Source organism: Megalobrama amblycephala, linkage group LG3, assembly GCF_018812025.1.
Source record: "Megalobrama amblycephala isolate DHTTF-2021 linkage group LG3, ASM1881202v1, whole genome shotgun sequence".
Classification (NCBI taxonomy): Eukaryota; Metazoa; Chordata; class Actinopteri; order Cypriniformes; family Xenocyprididae; genus Megalobrama; species Megalobrama amblycephala.
In genome coordinates this window covers 48,342,983-48,363,472 of record NC_063046.1, presented here as the reverse complement: position 1 = coordinate 48,363,472, position 20,490 = coordinate 48,342,983, and the positions used below count along the sequence as shown (strand labels likewise).

Genomic DNA, 20,490 nt, shown 5'->3' with positions numbered 1-20,490 from the left:
ATAGTACGAATGTAATTCGGACGTACTATATCCGCCATGTTGTCATTATCATGTGACCTACCAGAGTCAGTTGCGTCGCTACACTGCCATTCACAAATCCTCTCCCGTGGCCTCATGGGATAGTAAAGTGTCCATTGTATGTACACTTCAGAATCTCGCCGGAAATAGTAGGTCATCAGGGTAAATTTGCCTAGTCTTTTATCAGTACTGTGAATTTGGACATACTTCTTTTGTCACATTCGGTTTTTCACCTACTATATAGTAGAGAAGTATGTGATTTTGGATGCAGCCGAACTTTGCAGGAAGGTAGAATCTCCATGAACACGATGGGGCACCCCTGAACTAGATAAAATAGATTCAGCAATGAAATACATGCACTGTTACACAAAGATTAAAACATTACAGTCCCGAATTTAGTGTTGCTGCTGAAAAAAAAAATATCTTAAACCAGTCTAAGCTGGTTTGCTGGTCTGTTTGTTTTTGGTTACAATTTATTTTGATGGTCCCCTTTAGACATTCTGTTAACTAAATTAATGTTGCACATATCTAAGTTGAGTATCAGTAGACTGTTTAGTAGAATAAGGGCATAGGGTTAGTAGAATACGTTGACATGTACTTGCTACTTGTAAGTAGTCAGTAGAATAAAGTGTTAGCAGATATTAAGCAGATGGTCTACTAATACTCTAATGAGAGTTAGTTGACATGTAGTTGCAAAGTTACTTATAGTTAATAGAATGTCTAAAGTGGGGCATCGAAATAAAGTGTTTCTATGTTTTTCAGCAGGGTTGAGCAGAAGAAAAACTGAATGCTCAGACTTTAGTCTTTCATAGCTCAGATGTTCTCCCAAAATTCTACCAAAGAAGAAGGATGGGGAAATTATACTGAGCTGTAACAATATGACCCAAAGCATCAGTCTTGTCTGAGATCATATTAATAATTCTTCTGACTTTTCAAATGTAGACTTTAGTATCTTGGCAAACCTGAGCACAGTTTGAGACATAGTTGAGATTTCTTTTGAAACTAGAGGAGCCACATCTGAAATACTCTGGGTCATTTTACTTAGAAAAATCTGAGACTCTTTGGTGTGTAAGATAAACAATCAAGATATTAAAGAGATCTAATTTCTTTTCTATGTCTGTTTGGACAATATTCAAATGACTTGAGGCAAGTTTAGAGATAAACAAAAACGAGTATAGAGGGTATGCATTGACGTCACTTTCCTGCTAGAAGACGCCCTCTCAGTCACAAAACATCCTGCAACAGGACTGGATTTAATAGGGTAAACTGTGAAAATGGGAGTAAAACAAACAATTATTTTCTTAAATTAAAGGGGACCTATTATGCAAAATTCACTTTTTGGCTATAAATGTGTGTTGGCAGTGTGTGAACACAACCACCCTATAATGCTAAAATCCAACCACTGCTTTTTTTAAAAAAAAAAAAATCCACATAGCTCTCCCATTTACTCCCGAAAACTAAGCCGCTGAAGACGAGGTGGATTCATTTTGTTTTAGAAGAAAATGCTCCTTCAACTCTACTGAAATTCGTTTATCTGCGCAAATCATTTCCCACCGGACTGCTTTGTGAACCAATGTCAATACAAAGGGACAATACAAAACAGAAGTTGTGCTAAAAATGTGCTTCTCAAGGATAGATCAGTAAACTGTTTGTGATCCAGCTTACAGTCTCCAGAGTGATACTGGATACGGCAGTAATGAAGGTGATTTACGGGTATAAAGTTTGCCAGTTTATTAAGCACCACCCGAAAAGGCATAAAGTCTTTATATATTTGTTTACTGTTAGTTGTAACGAGTGTTTCTGTGTACTTCGCTATGTATATTGATGATAATGCAAGGGAGAGAGAGAGATGGATAATATTTTAATGCACACCTGCGCTGTTTTATTAAGCTCTTACAGAGATTTTCTAGAGTGAAAACGGACGCTTCATCTTTTGTGTGACGTACAATAAACATCATAAAAATCATTTGTAATGTTTTGGCCATCATTTGGACGGGGTCCGGTACAACAGGTTTGTACTAATATAGTGGAAGAAGACAATAAGTTATTTAACTGAACTATACCTGTTCTATCTCCATGCAGCATATATTCGCAGTTTCTGACATTATAGTGTGTCCTGACTGACTCCTGACACTTGAGAATCAGCTCTTGAAGCTCCGCCTTCTTAGGCTGAGCGCAGCAGCTCATTTGCATTTAAAGGGCACACACTGAAATGGCACATTTTTGCTCAACCCCAAAAAATGGCAATTTTATCATGCTATAAAAAATTATCTGTGGGGTATTTTGAGCTAAAACTTCACATACACACTCTGGGGACATCAGAGACTTATGTTACATCTTGTAAAAGCAAGTTGGAATTGACAGTGATCCTTAAAACTTACCAAAAAACTAGTGGTCCATGGACATTTACATGTGGTCAGTAATCGGGTTTTCTGACATTTACATGTACATGGTTTCAACGCCCAATCTATTTGTCAACCAACGGACCAACCAACTGATCTATCTGTCGACCAACCAACCGATCTATCTGTCAACTGACCGATTAACCGATCTGTCAACCAACCAACCAATCCATCTGTCGACCATCTATCTGTCGACCGACCAACTGATCTATCTGTTAATCGACCGACTGACCAACCGGTCTATCGATCAACCGTTGACCGCCCGATCTGCCGACTGACCGACCAACCGATCTATCTGTCTACCCACCAATCTGTCGGCCAACGGACCAACCAACCGATCAATTTGTTGACCAACTGACAGACCAACCAATCTATCTGTCGACCGACCGATTTGTTGACCAACCGAACAAACAACCAATCTATATGTCGACTGACCAATTTGTCAACCAACGGAACAACCAACCAATCTATCTGTCGACTGACCAACTGACCTATCTGTCGACCGAACGATCTATCGGCTGATCTATCTGTTGACCAACAAACTGATCTTTTGACCAACCAACACACATTTGCAAATTTTTTCTGACAATGTACCTACTTGCTTTGTAAGGAAAACTGGGTTTGTCTAACATTATCTAACCATTATCATACCCCTCTGTAGAACACAAGGAGTCCAGTTGTTTTTGTGCATTGCAGTGATTCATTTGCTTTTCTTTTCTGCCGCTATCAGCAGTCTGTAAAAGATAGCTCTGTTTTTCTGTTGAATCTGCTTGTACAGTAAAATCGCATAGCTCTTTCCTATTTTAGATGCGTTTTGAGCGTTTTTTCACGGCATTCAAACTAAACACCAACGCTGCTACTCAGTCTTCTTGCCACTCAGTGGGTGTAACCACAGTGACTCCACCTGCCCTGACATCATATAGACCATATGAAGAATGTGCTGGAGAAGATTGTGATTGTGTGCGTCTATATGAACTTGTCAATATACTGTAAAACCTTTTAGTTCCACAGGGTACATCCCTGCATTAAAACCATTGTGTGAGCATTCACTGACACACACACACACTGCTCATATTACATATATAAAACACAGATGTTCATGTGTATATAGCTGTGTTTGTTCTTGGTTTGTGCTGTTCTACAACACAAGCCCTTTAATCAAGCCTGTATGTCTATGAAGAACTTCACTGACAAGAGCAATAGATCCACCTGTCAGTGTACATTAAACACACCGTGTGTTTGTGTGCATGTTCATTAATTATACTCCGCCATTCTATGGCATTTTGCATTTTGACAGTTATGCCAATAAAGCACTATTGAACAAACTACATTGTGTCAGAGTGTGTGTGAAAGAGAGAATGAAAAAGAGATGGAGACTCTGTGTGTGTGTGTGTGTGTGTGTGTGTGTGTGTGTGTGTGTGTGTGTGTGTGTGTGTGTGTCAATAATAATATCAGTCTCATGAATTAATATATTGAGTTTAATAAAGTCAATAGACTGATTCTCTCTCACACACATACACACACACTTCACCTTTACTCTGCCGTCTGAAGCACTCCTGTCCATCTCAAACCCAAACAGTTTACCACGCTGTCGCCAAGGTTACCGCACCATTGTGTATCCCGTTGCCAGGTACCCAGTTGCTGTGGCAATGATGGAGAATCCTAACAGTGGGGTTCTGATATAAATCTTCCCTCCTGTTTTCATTTCTTGTTTTCCTTCCTCTCTCTCTCTCTCTGTGTCTCCCATCTGCTGTGAAAAGGGGCATAGTGACCTGTGAGAAACTGGACACAGCAAACAATGAGAGCGACGGACAGATGTCTTGTTTGTTTTCTTTTCCCAATTCCCTCCATCTTCCCCCAGCCTTTAATGAATGTCTCGATTTTGTCATTAATTTTTGTGTCTCAGCTAGGTCACAAGGTTCTTTGTGTTATTATTAGCGGTGTTGGAAAGAAAAAGACCCTAGAGTTTTAGAAGATATCAAAACAACGGCTCAAAATTTGTCATGATCCCAAAATTTAACTTACTAACTCAGATAAAAACAACATCTGAAATTGTGAAGCTTGTTGAGGAGAGGAGTCCAACTGCTTTTGTAAATGGTAAGATTTTGCATGGTGGATGATATATGGATTTTGAACTTGCGAAGCACCAAAAGGAAAATTCCTGGCTTAAATTAAGCATTTTTGACACATTAAATCAGTTAAAAGTGACACTAAACACTTTTGCATTGTTACTGCTTAAATTCAGCTTTACAGGAAGTTCATCACAGGAATTCATCACTTTAAAACATATTAAAATAGAAAATAGTTATTTTAAATTACAAAAATATTTCACAATATTACTGTAATTTTGATTAAATAAACGCAGCCTTGGTGAGCATATGGTTTCTTTCAAAAACATTAAAAAAATCTCACAGACCCCAAACACTTTATTAATCAGCTAGTATCCAGAAGTGTATTTTGGAAAATGCAAATATGTAATTTTGTTTTTAAATTATGTGTTATCTCATCATAAATCAGTGGGACATGTCTCATCAGATCACCTGAAAAACTGGATTTAAAATATTATAATATAAAACTAAAAGGTAGAATTATCAGTCATTGTTTACATTAAATGATGATTCTCCATGCCAAAAAGAAAACCGTTAGCCAATCTGTTAAAGTTGCGGTTTCCGTTTATATTTTCAGCCAAGATATTTGGTCAAAATTTCAACGAATTCCTATTTGAAACACTAACCAAAAACCTATGGAAGAATATAAGTAGCAATATTCAATTTTAAATGTAATATGCAAAGCAATATGTAAAATGGCAATGTATTTCTGTATTTAAATTTACATTTTCCATGTACAGCGTTTGGAGCAAAATGATAATTAAAATTCAGTAATATAATTTACATTTTCTATTTCATACACTAGTTTTAACATATAGTTTAAACATATTTTTTAATTTTTTATAAGTTGCAAAATGAAAATGAAAATGTATTACAGAAATGATTAGATATGTTCAAGCTAAATTTGTAGCAAAATTATCATCTAAATGTTATTTTTCTTAAAGTCCCCCTGTAGTCAATTATTTTATTCCTTAGAATTCATATTTGATCACCAAAATGACATATTTAAAAAAAATTCAAGTGAAAAAAATTTCTTCATGCTTGAATGTAACTCTACACCCTTGCCTCATTTAATATACACGGATCAATGAATATGCAAATTAGCCCCGCCTCCACTCGCTCGCGCCAACTCGGAGAGTCTACTGTTGCTGTAGTGACGAGCGATTTGTTGTTTGTGCTGTGGATATTTAAGAAAAAAGTTTGCTTCGCTTCGTATATTCAGTTTAACAGCTGTGCAACTGATCTGCTCACATATTTTCGGACGCTTAAATTGTGTTTTAAATTATGATTTGGTAAAACGCCTTTGCAAAACGGTCTGAATCCACTTGCGTTTGTTTGGACTGCTCTCTCACTGAATCACCTGAAACGATTTCTCAGTAAAACAGACAGTGTCAAGAGAACAAGCAGCCGTTTTCCTCTGTGAACATGCGCCAAATGGATGTTTGACAATTTCATTGTTTTCAGATAAACATTTAGATGAAATATTGCAGGCGCCCGTGCCTTATCCGTACATAAAATAAATGCACATCCTTGAATGAGCGCGGATTTCCAGCGTATTTACTTGAACTTATCAGGTAGGCTAATATCTATGGTTTTATCCATTCCAGAGGCGGCCAAAATCAGAATTTTTAATGGACTGAATAGCTCTCTCAGAACTTGCCGTGCGATTCCACACTGACTGAATATGCACATGAATCACGGTCACGCACACGCCCAGAGCAAAATTGTTTTAGCTATGTTTTATAGTATTAAAGTATTTCGAAGGACAAAAACATGAACTGTCACTTTACTTTGGCGCGAGCCCCTATGCGCTCGCACACTTGGCACAGCCCTTGCGACAGTTCTATCATTAATTAATATTAATATAATTAGCCTTTTGCTTGACTACATTATCAAACAGCCAATAATGTGTTGCTAATGTTACACACACCGTTCCTGTTCTTCATCTGAGAGTCAGACAGCTGCCTTCTAACAATCAGTATCCTTACAAATGCTTTGAACAACTCAGAACGTCAGTGGAGAAAGGCTTATAGTTCATCATATCATCGTAATAGACTCGCTATATTGCTAAATCTACACAATTTTTCATATCAACAGAAAATCTACCGAGATAACCTGGCTTCTCTCAAGACTTTCCTGCTTCAGAGCAGTCATAGTTAATGATATGCTAAAGCCTGCCGGCACATTGTTGTGATTGGTTACGAAGTAGTATGTGACGTCATAAACACAACCGATTTCAAACCGCGGGTTTTTGTCTGTCTTTGGTTTACTGCAGTTTCAAACATAAAATACTCAGCAATGGTGCTGACTTATGAATATTAAAAACACCACATAGACATATAAACAACATTTAAAACTTGATTTTCACCACAGGGGGTCTTTAATTGCATTTATACTCACAGACACTTGCGATTGCATTTTCATTAAATATTACACAATCAATGTAGCAAAATTCAATGTGGATTTTGAAAATGCATTCTGAGCAGATCACGTCCCCACCCCACCCTGTCAATAATGCATTAAGGCAGGGCCAGGTATTGGAAACATTTTTGCTTCAAATCAAAGTTTGTAGTGCTATGATTCACCTCGTAGCTGGTTGGCTTGGTTCATGGCTTATTACTCTTTAATGAAGACTATTTTAAAAACCCTATGGGAAAAATGAATGGAAAAAATACTTCCAGAACCAGCACTGCTGAAAAAGGGGGCGGGAACTGTTGAACTCTATCAAATTTCTATACATCAATATGTATTTATATATAAATAAATAAATAAATAAAACACCTCGCTACGTGTACTGTGCTAGACTAACTGGGATTTGTCACAGCACTGACATATTGTTTTTTGTTGATTCAGCTGCATCTATTGTTCCCATTTGTAAGTCGCTTTGGACAAAAGTGTCTGCTAAATGATTAAATGTAAACCATAACACCCTAGCAACCACACAGCAACTCCCTGGCAGTGGCAAACACCCATGACACTCACATTTTCTTCAGACCTCAAAAATCTTATTTTATTCATTCTCATAATGTACTGAGTAACTGCAGACATGATCGCTCTCTCTCTCTATCTATCTGTCAGTCTCTGGTGTCGTGTATTATGTGCGCATCAGTGATGTCCTGTCTATGTGTTGTGATAATCATGATACAAACTGGCCTTCATAGTTACAGAAGAACAGAATGGAGTTTGCATCTGATGTTTGAATTCGAAATCAGCGTGTGATAGAGTGTGTGTCAGTGTGCGTGTAGCGCAGACGTGGAGAAAATGCTTCGCTGATTTGTATGGTAATACCGCCTGTTCACGCAGCAGGTTCTGCCTCCTGAAACCATCAGAAAGAGAGAGAGGAAAAAGAGAGAGATCAGTCACCATTACAGTGTGTGGAGACGTTAGTGGGCCGCAGGTCAGTAATGTCCACAACGACATATGTGTGAATGGATGTCTGCTCACCTATATAGCGTATGTGTGAGGTGAAGTATGGACTACCATAAATCCAATCTTAGCTTCATTATAAGTGTGTTGCATGTGTGAGACGGGGTGCTATATGCTGAAATACACGGGTTCCCTATGGGGCCCATATCTACTCCTCTTTCTTTCCCTGGAGTGGGCTATTTACAAAGTTTGAGTCCTAAGGGAATATCGACCATCTTCTAGCAACCAAATAAACACCTTATGGTGCCTGTCTTCCTGTCTGTCTGTCTGTCTTCGGCTCTCCACCTGTGAGATGTGAGCCTCCCACCTCTTTTTCATCTGCAGCGTTTGCTCTCCCTGTCCGTTTCCTCACACTCATCTTCTCTCTCTCTTGCTCTCTCTCGAGGGCTGAGATTGAATCAGCGCCTTGACCCTCAGCACAGCACCTGCGCCTCTTCAAATGACTAACCTAAAGAGGAGGGGGGAAAGAATTATGGGTAGAAAGCGTACTATGGCGCCTTCCGTAGTTTCATTATCTGCTATATTGTGACTTTTCCATTCAGGCCTTTTCAGTTCCTGAAACAGAAACATTCAAGTGTTACGACTCATTACGCTGAGTGAATCAGTGAGGGATCGGACTTGTCTCTGGTCAAAGGAAAGAATAACCACAAATGAGATCTCGTCAGTGTCTCAATTGTTTCTCCTAGACAGCTATAAGATTGAAAGAGCAGATGGAGAGTGTTCTGCTTCTAAGAATTTTCTCCTATGAAAAAGACCCTAGCAATGTCATTTCTCTGGAGAGATGAGATATCAACAATACTGTCATCTTTTTTCTTAAAACATGTTTTTAATATTTATCCTAAAATAAGTAAATATCTACATGAAACATAAAAGGTCTTTCACTACGTTCCCTGGGATATGGGGAAAAAACTTTTAAAGAAATAATGAAATCAATTAAAATAATATAGCTGCAAGCAGCAATTATGGGGTCAAGCCGAATAAGGGCAGAAAAGGAAAAGTTTGTGGACATCTGTGATCATAAGGTTAGGATAAAGCTGTATTAATTACATCAGTTAAAGCACTTATAACATAATAACATGGTTTATAACTTCTGAGCAGTAGGTGGCGCTATGACGCTGCATGCACCCTCAAGTCATGCCTGTGATGACATGTAACAAGTTTTGTGTCAATACAAAAAACTTTTTTAACAAAGATACAGATACAGTATCGAAGATGAATCGACTTCGATAATGAACCCGATTTTGCATGGCTTGTCCGTGAACTACGGCTCTGTCTATTAAAAGGCGCTCCATTTGAAAGCAGGTGATGGTGATTTAGCGGTAATCAGGGAACCGGCTTTACTGACGAAATGCGTGTGAGAATCGCATGCGATATATCGCCCAGCCCTAGTAGACATATGTAAAAAAAAAAAAACTAATAAAATTGTGTGTATATATATATATATATATATATATATATACACACACACACACACACAAAACCGATTCCAAAAAAGTTGGGACACTGTACAAATGCTACTGTAATGGAAATCACAACATGGGCTCAGGAATACTTCCAGAAAACATTCTCGGTGAACAAAATCCACCGTGCCATTCGCCGTTGCCGGCTAAAACTCTATAGGTCAAAAAAGAAGCCATATCTAAACACGATCCAGAAGCGCAGGCGTTTTCTCTGGCCAAGGCTCATTTAAAATGGACTGTGGCAAAGTGGAAAACTGTTCTGTGGTCAGACGAATCAAAATTTGAAGTTCTTTTTGGAAAACTGGGACACCATGTCATCCGGACTAAGATGACAAGGAAAACCCAAGTTGTTATCAGCGCTCAGTTCAGAAGCCTGCATCTCTGATGGTATGGGGTTGCATGAGTGTGTGTGGCATGGGCAGCTTACACATCTGGAAAGGCACCATCAATGCTGAAAGGTATATCCAATTTCTAGAACAACATATGCTCCCATCCAGATGTCGTCTCTTTCAGGGCAGACCTTGCATTTTCCAACATGACAATGCCAGACCACATACTGCATCAATTACAACATCGTGGCTGCGTAGAAGAAGGATCCGGGTACTGAAATGGCCAGCCTGCAGTCCAAATCTTTCACCCATAGAAAACATTTGGAGCATCATAAAGAGGAAGATGCGACAAAGAAGACCTAAGACAGTTGAGCAACTAGAAGCCTGTATTAGACAAGAATGGGACAACATTCCTATTCCTAAACTTGAGCAACTTGTCTCTTCAGTCCCCAGACATTTGCAGACTGTTATAAAAAGAGGGGATGCCACACAGTGGTAAACATGGCCTTGTCCCACCTTTTTTGAGATGTGTTGATGCCATGAAATTTAAAATCAACTTATTTTTCCCTTAAAATGATACATTTTCTCAGTTTAAACATTTAATATGTCATCTATGTTGTATTCTGAATAAAATATTGAAATTTGAAACTTCCACATTATTGCACTCTGTTTTTATTCACAAATTGTACAGTGTCCCAACTTTTTTGGAATCTGGTTTGTAATATATATATATATATATATATATATATATATATATATATATATATATATAAAATGTACAAATTAATCAATCTTTAAAAAAAATACTAAATAAATATAGATATATTTACTAATTTATAATGTTATAAAACTGTACATACATATAACACACACACACACACACACACACACACACACAATCCACAAATATTAAACTGAATAATCCAAGACTGAGGGTTTGTCTTGAATCAAACTGTGCCACAAATGCAGTCATCATAAATGTTTAAAGTTGAATGATGTAATTTGCGTACTTAGCTACTAGTATTTTTCATGATGACATTGAGATTTATAGCAACAACATCAACTGTTACTGGAGCAGTGAAAATACTGATATTATTGCTATACGTGTGCATGACAGAGCATCATGCATGCGTTTGCTCAACCTCGATCTTGTGGTCTTACGGGAGTAACCTTGACAGTCAACAGAGCAAAGTGTTGGCAGAGTAGGACACATTACGTTAGATAGGCCTCATAAAACTGGAGCGCTTGTAAAAGTCACTCACACACACTGTGAGTTATCTGTCTCAAATACTTTTGAACATGGCCTTTCGTCTTTTATTTACCATCATCCCTCTGACTTTATTCACTGCCTGCTTCCTCATTTCCCATTTTCCTCCTCATCTCCATCTCTCCCTCCGTCTGTAGTGACCCTGTTTCCCTCGCTCTCCAACAGAAGGTGGTTGTGAATCTCCGGAGACGAACCCAGAAACAATGAATGGAAATGGGACAGTGGCTGAATACATTTGCCATCACTGAAAGAGGGAGAATGAGATGAAAAGATACATAGATGGATGGTGTTCATCTTCTTGAGTGCATCTTTTGCCTGTATGACATGTGTGTGTGTGTAGCCTCATGTTCACCCAACAGGCTTTCCATTGATGCAACATAATTACGACAAGCTCTCTGCTGTACATCAGTGTGTGTTTCGTACTGTACGTGCATCGCCACACACACTGATTTATCTGGTGTCCCCCGACAGGCATCACCACATTCATCAGTGCAGGATTAGAGAGGCATCAGGCTGAGAGACGGATCGATGCTGAAATATATAAATAATCGCTAACAACTGACCCAGGATCAGCTGCCGAGGCAACAAGTGGTGACTGCAGCGCTGCTCTCCGACAGTAGAGGGAGAAAAAGAACTGCCCACTGCAAAAACACCCCAAAAGAAACCATTACTACACATCAAACACATGCTCTGGGCACAAATGCAAGCATTTACACTGTTATTGCCACATTCAAACTAATTCTTTCATGGGTGGATACACAACAGCTGGCAGAGGGCATGGTTGTGTCTGTAAGAAAAAACGGAGATAAAATAGATGTGTGTATGAGTGAAAGTCTCCACAGCTGCTTTTCATTCTGGAGAACGAGAAAGTTAAGCAGCGTTTTTATGAAGCAAAAGCATGGAGAGTAGGATGCGCACGGTTCACACACACACACACACACACACACACACAGATCGTACTAGCTGCAGGGCACGCGCAAAAATATAAACACACACACACACAGTAGTGTTCAGTCCTGTAACCGAAAGCTATGATATTCAAACCTAATGGAAACCATACTGCTGGAGAAAGTGAGTGTGTTTTCCGTGTGCATTAGTATGTGATTGATGGCTTTTGCATTCTGGTGAACATGTACTTCCATATTCTGTTAATTAAACAGACTCATTTAGTGGGTCTGTATGAATTAATGTCTACACACACACACTCACAGAGTTGTGTGGAATAATATTAGCGCTCTAGTGCCGTGACGCTCACAGCTGTAATTAGTTGAGTACACTCAGCTAACTGAACAAACTCACTCGCTCTCTCCATCCACAATGTGGTGAAACTAGAAGAACGCCGTTTCCAGGTACATATCTGCATAATTAAACCTGTTACAAATGCATTCAATTTAAGGTCTGGAATTAGATTTGACAGGACTTCTTAATTGTTTCTGCCTAAAACGCAGAAAGTGACATTTAAAAATTGCGCTTTTTAAAGCTTGATGAAGCTATTTTTGGATAGACATTTGCAGCAAATAGTATTTAACCCAGGACTAAAACACCCACACAGAGATTTTCTACAATGTTGGGGACAGTTTAACCTTAACAAAAAACCCTGTGCATTTTTACATTTCATTAAGTCACTATTTAATATTAATGTTACTTGCTTAATGTAGGCAATTTCATATTTTAATATCCTTGTGAGAGTTGGTCCCCACAATGTAGGGGACATAACCCTAGACAGGATGATTTTTATACTGTATATTCCATCTCCTAACCCTAATGTTAAACCTACCCATCACAGAAAACTTTCTGTATTTTTGCATTTTCAAAAAACATCACCTAGTATGATTTATAAGCTGTTTTCCCTCATAGGGACCAAAAAATGTCCCCACAATGCAACAATTACTGGTATTTCTATCCTTAAGGGGACATTTGGTCCCCATAATGTAGGGATTACAGGACCCACACACACACGTTACCTTGTCTACAGCTAAACTAAAAATACTGTACTACACTCTCATCCAAATCCAAATGATAAAAATGCGCATTTTTTGAATAATTAAATGATATTTTGCTTACATATACCTTTTCCTCTGAGGACATCCCTAAAAAGCAGGTTTTATAGATTCTAAACCATTTTTCAGCATCCTTGTCCCTAAATACAAACACGCAGACTCACACATGCACAAAGAGCCAAATACAGCAATAATAAATACAGCAATGAAAAACAACACATTGTATCATTATTGTACAAAATGTTTCATATTTCCCTTAATGCTACACTGCTTTTTGTGTTGGATGACTACAGAGCACTTTAAGAACAAAGAGAAGAAAATCTTTTTCTCTTTCCACTACAGCAAACAGTTTGTTTGTGTGTGTGTGTGTGTGTGTGTGCATGCTTTTACAATCTTTTCACAATCTGCACACTTCATTTGAAAAGATCATTGCAAAATTACTGTTTTGGTCTTCTTGGTCTACTACAGGTTGTTCTGTACTATATATAATCTACATATATTGTTAAAACGAGCTAAATTTTTCTTAGATCAACACAGAAATTGCATATGATATAAGAGGATTTTATGAAAAAAAAAAAGAGAACCTTTTTGACTTTCTTCTTTGGCAGAACACAAAAGATATGTTGAAGCACACTGGGGTACAAACAATATTGGACCCCATTGAATTTCTTATATATAGACAAAGGGGACATGGAGACATTCTTCTTCTTTTATGTTCCATAAGGAACAAAATCATACAGGTTTGCAACAACATGACAGAATGTAAACGATGACAGTTTTCATTTTGGAGTGAACTATGATCTATATTTTGCATTTTGTCTTCATTTCTTTATCAGTGAAGTCACTAAATTATCCACATCAAGTGAGCGATTTAGGAAAGGGCTCAAACAGAATTGCAATTTTTTTTTTTTTTTTTCCAGAAACACTCCCGATTCATCGTTTAAACTGAATCAAACCAAGGAATGTTTACATATAGCTGTCTCTAAATATTAAGCGGTGCTAGGAGAATTTATTTTAACATGTCCTTTAAGCAAAAACCTCAGAAAATATTTGCTTATATAATTATTGTATTACTATCAGCCATTTTTACAGTAATGCATCAGTGCGTTTAGCTGCAATAGAAATCAAATGTCCCTTATAATATTTTATGAGTAAAACACACACACACTGTGTGTATATGTCACTGCTTTTTCCTGCCCATGTGATTTTCACATCATATATTGTATCCATATGGACATAACACTCAATAAAACAGCACAACAGAACAGAGTTTGCCTAGAGAGAAAAAGAGAAGGCATTATACCTGCTGAAATGCACAAAAATAGCATTATATCATTCTTGCTTCCTCTTAGAACAAACGATAGCTTATAGAGAAAAAAAAAATCTACCTCCCGTACACACACCCGCAGGACAGAGCCAGAGAGATGGGTGTGTGTGTCGTAGACTCATACTAGCGCAATATTGTTCCAAATGTCAGGGATGAGACACCAACCCCACAGAGACTGCGGGAGCTGTCAGCACACACGCGCCTCTCCTCTCTCTTCCTGTCTCACTCTATCACTCCATCTTTCTTTCCCTCCTTTCCTTGATTTTCAACCCATAACGCACATTCTCTCTCTCTATCTCTCTCTCTCTCTCTCTCTCTCTCTCTCTCAGTCAGTCAAACTCCTCGTCCCTTCATTTTATAGAGGTGAGTATTTTTAAAGGCCACAGATTGTGTGGTGGTATATGGCCGATAAGGTCTTATGGGAGATTAGAGCTCATGTCAGTTATTGCTTTTTCCTCCTGCCATAATGAGGCCCGACAAGCTTCAAGAGAATTACGTATAGAATTCAAACACACACACACACACACACACACACACACACATACACACATACACTAGGTTTTCATGTTTTATGGGGACATAATTATTTTTATACTGTACAGACTGTATATTCTGTCCCCCAACACTAAACCTACCCATCACAAAAAACTTTCTGCATTTTTACATTTTAAAAAAAAAACATAATTTTGTATGATTTATGGGCTGTTTTCCTCATGGGAACCAAAAATGTCCCCACAAGGACAAGGATTTCTGATATTGCCATCTTTGTGTGGACATTTGTCCCCATGACGTAGGGTTTACCAGGACAACACACACACACACACACACACACACACACACACACACACACACACACACACACACACACACACACACACACACACACACTCAGGGGGGTGTGAGGACATTCATTGACACATTGCAAACTCTAACTCCTTACTCTAACCCTACCCATCACAACTAAGGGCCAGATTTACTGTACAGGGCAAATTAGCGTGAGAGCGCAATTCCAAAAAAACCCTGATGGGATTGGAAAGTTCAGTGTGTGATCTACTGACAACACCCAAATTAAAGAACACAGACGCAGCCGGATCATTTCCATGATGACCAACGCAATCTAACAAGAGCAGCGCAAATTAGTGTCTTGTTTAAGACACGCTTCTTTTGGGTGGTAAATAATGGCGCAAATACCAGCAAATTTACTACCGTAAACCTTAGTAAATCACTTTGCATGATTCATTTAAATACTCTCCTTACATAAATATTGCATCTGAAAGGGAAACTCCAACAAATGCATATGCAATAAGGTCAGCCGCAAAAATAAGTGTCCAAATTTTCACTGCATATCTTTATAAATCCTGACAGCATTTTTTTTTTTAAAGCCAAAAGAGGGTTTGCACTGGCACATGCTGTAAGTATATCTGGCCCTAAGTGCCTAACCCCAACCCTTATCCTAAAACCATGCCTTGACCCTCAAACAGGCCCTTAAAGGGGTCTCAGAAAGTGTGGACCGACCAAAATGTCCTTACTTTACTCTTTGTCCTCACTCTCATGGTACAAAATGTCCTTACTTTACTCTTTGTCCTCACTCTGATGGTCTAAAACTCAAACCAGCCCTTAAAAAGATAGTTGTACAAGTACACACACACATCTACAAGTGTCATACACATACTCCTCAGATTCTGGAGCCAAGTGGATTTTTTAAATGAATTAAAGTCCCCAAAATTTGTTTGCATATTGGAAAATTAAGGTTTATTGCCATTCACATGTTGGAATTTAGTTGGTTGATTTGCTCTTCCACATATCTGAAATCTCACTGGACCAGAGTACAACAAATATGGACAGAGAGAGACTATGGGATTTGAGAAACATTGGAACCAAAAATGTACTCTGTCTAAGAAAGCAAAATGAAAGTCATGAAAAATACAAGGACTGTGCAAACAAATAGCAAGCAACCCATCTACATTCTCTTCTGATTGACTGCAATTTATGACTGATTGCATCTCGTCACACAGAATTTTCACATTCTGGTAGACAGACAAAGTATTGTTGCTTATGATTTTGTGGTGTTGCTGATGGTTAGGACACAGTGCTGTGAAATGAATTACTAAGTCCCTAAAAAGTAGTTTAGTAGTTGGGGGGGTGTCACGTCTGATCTGCAACAAGAAAAAAAACAAAAAAAAACAATAAAAGAAAACGACAACGACGACCTCAAAGTCACATAAACACACACAGTCGCGCTCAACGGTGAGCTTTAATAAATGCGACTGCAGTGACACCGGTGAGGATTTATGTCTGTCTTCCGCTTTGCAGCGCACACAAATGCACACATGCAACGGCAGATAAATGCACATGTGCGTAGCATGTGTAACGGTGGTTTAAATTAGGCCGGTTGTAAATCTCGTTTTTGTTAATTAGACAGAAATGAAGGTTTAAAATAAATGTTGCCATGTGCTCTACATCACAGTGTGTGAAATGTGGTGCCCCGGCTTCCTGTTTTAAAAGAGCCGCATATGAGGGCGTTTGTGCGTCTAACAAGGAGGTGTGACATCAAGGGTACGACCGCAAAGGCTGGCAAACGGCGCCATCCGGACAGAAATACCCACAGAATGGCACTGACATCGGTGACAGGATCGCGCTGCGGCATGTCTCCTTACGGGAATGGAACAACAGATTTTTTTTAAAAGGATATAAAATGAAGTTGGAAACTCCCAGCTGGGGTTTTAATCTGAAGACACACACACTCACATATGCTTTAGCTGTAGGACTGGAGTCAAAGGACCTGTTGTTGATTCATAGACTGGGGCGACAGTGGTTTTTGCTTGGACTTGGGCTGGTGGGCCGCCTGGATATTAACTTTAGACTCAATCCTATAGAGGCTTAACCCCTAAACCCCAACTAACCAAACCCCCCTTTAACCTCAACATACCTCCCCCCCATGACCTTATGCCATCAGTTTCTCTTACAATGACCTCTGACCTCCCTCTCCACCTTCCCCCTGTGCACACACACACACACACACACACACATCCTCACCCGTCTGTTACTCTCTTCTCCACTACAAGAGTCCAAATTGGGATCCCATCTGAAAAAACAGGCTGCTCAGATAAGCGCGTCGGCTTTGAACGATGCCGTTACGTTGATTCAGCGTCGATACAATGCTGAAGATAGCCAGGTGCCTGCAGCGTTAGTGGAGATAAGGTAACAATTGCAGACCGGACAAACGTTTGCTTAATGTAAGGCATCAAGCTGGAATCTTGCTGGCCTAAACGTTTTTAACCAGATAAAAAGAAGCTAAGCTGGAAAAGTGGGGTGCTTTTAAAAGCGGGGAATGGCACAATGATAAAGCGTGTGCGAGTTTGTGTGTGCGTCCGCAGAAAGGCATGAAAAAAAAAAAAAAATGGACTTAATGACGGCAATCACTGTAAAGAAGGTGCGAATTGGAACTGGCAGCAAGATCAAATCAAATCGCCACAGGAGAGAAGGAACAAGAGAGTGAAAGAGAAAGAGAGAGCTATGTACTGTCTTTAAGAAAGGGACAGAAGGGCAGAGAACAAAGAGGAAAGGACAGGAAACCACTGCGAATGAATCATGAGAAACAAACAGACTCTGACAGGACAAAAAAATATCTGTTGAAAAAGTAAGACCCTTACAAGAAGAGTTCACCCAAAAATGAAAATGAACTTTGCGTAGATTTGGAAGGACAGTGTTTGAAAGGGAGAATATAATGCGTCTTATTTAAACCAATGCAGATCATTCACTTTAAACTGAAAATTAATATGGAACAGAAAAGGAGTGATCACTTTGTTTAAATAAAATAAACACATTTTAAATCAATAAAATGTCAACATACACAACCAACACATAAATATCAAAAATAATAAATATAAATAAAAAAATATATTTAAAAAATGTAAATAATAAATATATATTTATTTTTTTAATTTCAGTAAAAGTATTGAGTAAATTTCAAGGATATTTTCATCACAAAGCAAAAATTGTATGAAATAAAAAGTCCATATTGCACTTGTAAATGATCAAGAAAGTTATTAGTGGACACCTGTAAGTTTTTTTATTTTTTATTAATAAACAAAATACATAAAATTAATAACTGCTGTGTCGTCTCAGACATGACGTTCTCATGTGTGACGTATCCGACTCGTTGTTTACGGATGTGCAAATGCATTTTGATAGGTGCGGCAGAGGGGAACATTTTCAGAAAGTCATACAGATCTAGGACAAGTGCGAGTAAACGAAGATTGAGTATTTCTTTTTGGGTGAACCATTCCTTAAAATAAGCGAAAATGTAGAGAGGAAGAGAGAGACCTAGAGGAGAGTGAAAGAAAGAGAGCAAACGGGCAGGGAGGTTAAAGCCAAAGTCAATTGAACAACTAATGTGAATCGATCAGTTTCCTCTGCCATGCTCTTAAGGGAGGGAATGACATTTTACTGGCATATTTTATTATTGAGAGGAGAAAGAGCAGCTCCATCTGAACTACTGCACTCACACCACACTGAATGCTGGGCTTTTCCAGGGAAAAAAAGAACCAAAACTGGGTGTGTATGTCGATGTGTGTGTGTGTGTGTGTGTGTGTGTGTGTGTGTGTGTGTGTGTGTGTGTGTGTGTGTGAGTGTGTGTAGATATTAGAATTATTTATTACGACTGAGTGAAATCTGGTAGCCCTCAGAGCCAGCCTGGAGCGAAGACGAGAGGAATGATGGGGGTGTCTGGGAAGATGGGGGGGTGAGAATAGAGCTCAATTAAAAATTAAAGCCCTTTAAAACGAGATCCACCCTGCTGCCAGGGGCATCGCTCCCAGAGGACGACTGAGAGAGAGAGCGAGAGAGAAAGAGAGCAATTGTCACATTGAGGCAGAGCAAAAATCTTTTCCTTAGTTCCTCTTCATATAGTTTTTTCCTCCAATGGTTAGTCAATAAGGCCTGTACACACAGTATAGAAGCTCAAATCTGCAGAAGAAAGTGTGTGTATATATTAACATGAAAGAGCGAATGTTTGAAGGAGATGCAGAAAAGACGAGCATGAGAGAAAGTAAAAGAGATTGTAAAAAAAAAAAGACAAAGGCAGAAGAAAATGGAGGAAAGAAATATTTTTAATGCACGCATATTCAAGGATGAATGCTTCAAAGACAACACAGATAATAATCCCTCACACACACTCTCACAGGTGCTCGCACACGCACACACAGAAAAATTGAGAGAAGACGTACGTTCACAAACACACCACTCACTCTCTGTCGTGTGTGATCAAGTGAGAAATTAAATTTTTCTGATGAAAAACATGTCATCCCTTCCCCTACTCCCCCCTTTTAATTTATTCACTTGTTTATCAAACGTTTGTTTCACTGGCACAGAAAAATGAAAGCCACGCAGTCGTGTGGACTATACTCCGATTATCAATGGCAGTCAAAATTAAGGCTGGAATACCCTACGCATTTAAAAAAAAAAAAAATAATCTGAACTGATTTTTAAAACACTAGGCATCACTTGCCGACTTTGTAAATGGTTACAGAGAAAAACATGGCATCATACACTAAACGACTGAGGATCACACACTACCAGACTTCTAAATCGTTCCGAACAAAACAAATTTATAAAGAAACACGTGCCTTGTTGCACTGTAAAAAAGAATTGTTGGTTTAACTTATAAAAATTAAGTTACCTGGTTGCCTTAACATTTTGAGTTCTCTGAAATTAAAAATTTGAGTTAATACAATGAAGGTGATTGGTTTAATAAACTGAAAATCAAAATATTGTGTTATCTGAACTACATTAATTATCCAAGTTGATGAAGTCTTAGAATGTTTTAGCTAGTCATTAAATGTGTGCCCGGCTTAACTGAAACTCATTTAAGTTTAACTGAAACTGGGCTGGGATTTCTATTTCCCAGCATGCTTTGCCCATGGCACTCAAAAGGGAGAGTAAATGCTAATATTAAGTGTTGTTTTTTTGATTAGAAAAGTCTTAGAAAAGTGTAAAAGGAAAATACAACTACCTATTGTTAAAAAAAAAAGTGAAGTCTCATGATCATTAGGCTATAATTTACATGGTGCAAACATTTGTAATATTGTATTTCACTTGTCGGACCAATATCGATATGACAGACAATATATATTGTTATAAATTTGTATGTAA

At 38.4% G+C, this 20,490-nt stretch overlaps 1 protein-coding gene and 1 long non-coding RNA gene across 7 annotated transcripts in view; both read right to left on the bottom strand.

The window, feature by feature from the left end:
* The window catches only part of serpinh2 (serine (or cysteine) peptidase inhibitor, clade H, member 2), an 89,801-nt gene extending 85,535 nt beyond the window's left edge, over positions 1–4,266 (bottom strand). For 4 of the 5 annotated variants that reach the window (XM_048185857.1, XM_048185856.1, XM_048185859.1 and 1 more), the window contains exon 1: positions 3,952–4,266. The gene's annotated coding sequence lies outside the window, so the exon portion shown is untranslated. The remainder of the gene's footprint in view (positions 1–3,951) is intronic. The other variant, XM_048185858.1, reaches the window with a different exon arrangement.
* A 2,430-nt stretch (positions 4,267–6,696) lies between these two features.
* LOC125265565 overlaps positions 6,697–20,490 on the bottom strand; it is a 35,592-nt gene continuing 21,798 nt past the window's right edge. For both annotated transcript variants that reach the window (XR_007184286.1, XR_007184285.1), the window contains one exon: positions 6,697–8,402. This is a non-coding gene — a long non-coding RNA (uncharacterized LOC125265565). The remainder of the gene's footprint in view (positions 8,403–20,490) is intronic.